The sequence below is a fragment of the Vicia villosa genome, unplaced genomic scaffold (genome assembly GCF_029867415.1).
Source record: "Vicia villosa cultivar HV-30 ecotype Madison, WI unplaced genomic scaffold, Vvil1.0 ctg.000655F_1_1, whole genome shotgun sequence".
NCBI classification, from domain to species: domain Eukaryota; kingdom Viridiplantae; phylum Streptophyta; class Magnoliopsida; order Fabales; family Fabaceae; genus Vicia; species Vicia villosa.
In genome coordinates, this window is record NW_026705293.1 from 226,578 (window position 1) to 229,828 (window position 3,251).

The following is a 3,251-nucleotide window of genomic DNA, read 5'->3' on the forward strand; positions in this document are numbered from 1 at the left end:
CTTTGTAAGACTTTATTATATAATTTTTGGTTTGTTGTAAGATTTTACTGTGTAGTTTAAGAATATATTGAATGCCCGCATACTTTTGTTGTTGTGGCTTAGTAAGATTTTATTGTGTAAGCTTTGATTATGAAGAGGTACAAAAATTACAACTTACTAGATTATATCAAATAAAATTTTGTATTTTTTTTTTAAAAACCAAACCAAACCAATCGAACCAATCCAAACCGTATTGGTTTGATTTGGTTTGGTTTGATTTAAATCCAACCGAACCAAACCGAACCATATGCTTTTTTCTCTTGCGGTTCATATGATTTTTTAACCTAAAACCGCCAAAGTCACACCGCGAGCATCTCTAGACAGACATACTTAAATATGCAGGTTCAAAAGTCAAGTTCGGCCCGAAAAAATAACAGGTAAAACAAACTTTTTCTTGGGGGCCGGAACCGTTTCCCACCCCTATTGAATCGATTTCCCTTTTAAATAAAAATTTAACGGCTAGGTATAATACCAGTATTTGAAAAATAACTTAATAGGATGATTTAATTTATCAAACAAATAAATCAACAAAAAAAATCAAATTGAAATACAACAATATCATATCTCAATATTGAAACAAGAGAATATTCATGAATAAATGTCTCTCCTTTGATTACTTTCAAAATAAATTTAACAAATGAATAAAAACAAAAAACAATATTTCTACAATATCACAAGATCTCGTTGAAACAATTCTCACATGAAGAAAATATATTAAAAAAATCTATAAGCAATGAAATCCTTCATGTATTCAAATATTAATACTATGGAACTTGTAGGATCATGTAAATTACATAGTTTAAGAAATATAATGTTGTTCTCTAAAGAAAATATAAAGTGTAACCAACTCTTTCATAAATTTATTGGAAGTAATTTATTATATTAAATTAATTGTCAATTATAATATTTATAAATTCAATTATTTAGAAAGTATAAAGAACCTAATGAATTATTTAGAAAATTTTGAAGACTAATGATAAAGTGATCAATTTAAGTGTAAACTACCAAATGAACTACTTAAGAAATTTTGAGAAAATCGATCATCGATTATAGTTGGCTTGACGAACAAATCTTGAGAATCAGACATGATGGATAATCTAGATGGCGTGGTTTGAAAGTTTCGAAGACGATTCCATTGTTTTTCTGATAAACGTTTAGCTTTTACAACCATGTTTCTTGCAAACACAACCTTCTCTCTTCCTTTATTCTTCATTGAGTTCTTCATTGCCAATTTTAAGAGAATCATGTTGTTGCTTGTGTATCTTATTTTTTTACCTTCACTTTTGTGATTATTCTTTTTCTTTGATTTTGGTGGCAATGTTGCTTTGCATGGATTCATGTCTTTGTATACGAGTAGTAGCTAGATGATGTATGGCTTTTTCTTGTAATGTGAAATATTTAAATGTGTTATGAATGAATTAAAATTTTGTGGTTCTCCTCCATTAAATAGATAAAAGTGGTAGGAAAAAGTGGATACTTTTGTTAAGGAAAAGTATGTTAAAAATATTAATATTAAGATTTTGATTTGATTTGCAAATCTATTCATTGATTTTTAGATTTTATAATTAATATTTTTTCACTTCATGTTTGTTGTTTTGTTAAAATAAAATAATGTTTTAAATAAAACTTGATTTCAATGGTTTTTTTATAAATATTTTAAATACCTTTTATTAGTTGATTTTTTATTTAGACTCCAAACAATATTGGAACACCCAAATGTATTTTAAATTTATTTGTAATTTTGATATGCGACCAATTTGACAATTTTTTTTTTATGTAAGCAAGATATAATATAATAGAGAACTAAGGATTCTCCAACCTATTTAAACAAAATACGGGAATACTCGACCGCAAAAAAGAAAATATATCAACCAATTACAATTAAGAGAGAAAAAGAAGCGGAGCCTTACTAAACTTGTCAAACAAATAATTGGAATGAGTCATTTTTCCATAAAATGACAACTTCCAAACAAGGAGCTTTATGTTCCAAACTGTATCGTTAACGTTCAAAACCTCCTCCCGAAAACACACTCCGTTCCTTAAAAGCAATAAAGTCCAAGTTGTAGTCAACCAAACAATATCTAATTTACTATCTCTAACCTTTTGTGTACAAAAGAACCAATGCCAGTCCACAACAATTTGCAATAAGATCCTTGTAAGAGCATAAATCAATCTTAACTATATCCCCCCACCAAATAGAAAAAGAAGAAGATGAAGATGAAGAAAAAGCTTTAAAGCCTCGATCACCAAAGAATAGAAGAAAAGATATGTCACCATTCCTCGCTTTTAAGATGTTGTACTAAAGCGAATATTTCCCTTGGAAAATTCTACAGCTCCATTTGTTGAGAAGAGCTAAATTAAAAACCATTGTATTTTTAATACCAAGTGTCATACCCCAAAATTTTCCCATCTCATTTCACTTTCAAGCTCATACAATGACTCAAGGCTCAATGGTTAATTCAAGGCACACTCTCATAACCAAAGACCTCCTGAACTAGGGTTTTACATCCTCTCAATAAAATGGATGAATCAAGGCCTCCAATGGATTTCATATAGCTTATTGGGTTTAAAATTATCTCCATGCCAAAATTCAAGCTTCAAATCCAAAGATTGTTCATTCAAGTGCTTAGATAGTCATCAGTCGACTAGTTTGACCTAAAAGTCAATTATGGTCAAAGGACAGTCAAAATTCCTGATTCTTGGTCAACATCAACATTTTGAAGTATCATTTATCATTTGATCTTGGGTTTATCATGGTTCATCAAGGAAAGCTTCAAAATCAATAAGATTCCAAGTTGCTAAATTAGGGTTTTTGGTCTAAAAAGTCAACTGTACTTTGACTGGCTATAACTTTCACATGGAGTATAAAAATTTATCAACCAAAGCATATTCTGAAGTAAATTGGATTCTCTACACCTTTGTCTCACACATGCCAAGACCAGAGATGCTTCATTCAAGAGATATGGTCCAAAAGATTATAGGTCCTTTTCAAAAGTCAACCAAAAGCAGTTTTTTGTCAAAGCCCATATCATCAAGATAAAATCTTCAAATGAAAAAAAAGCTTCCAAAGTGGCTTATAGAAGACATCTTTAGGTTTCCCAAAAGTCATAGAACTCTTCCATATCTTAAAAATTGAGGGAGATATGCCTTGTCAAAGTTGGGCAAATTTGAAGGAAAAATGTGAAACAAAAGTGGTTCAAATTGAATTTCTT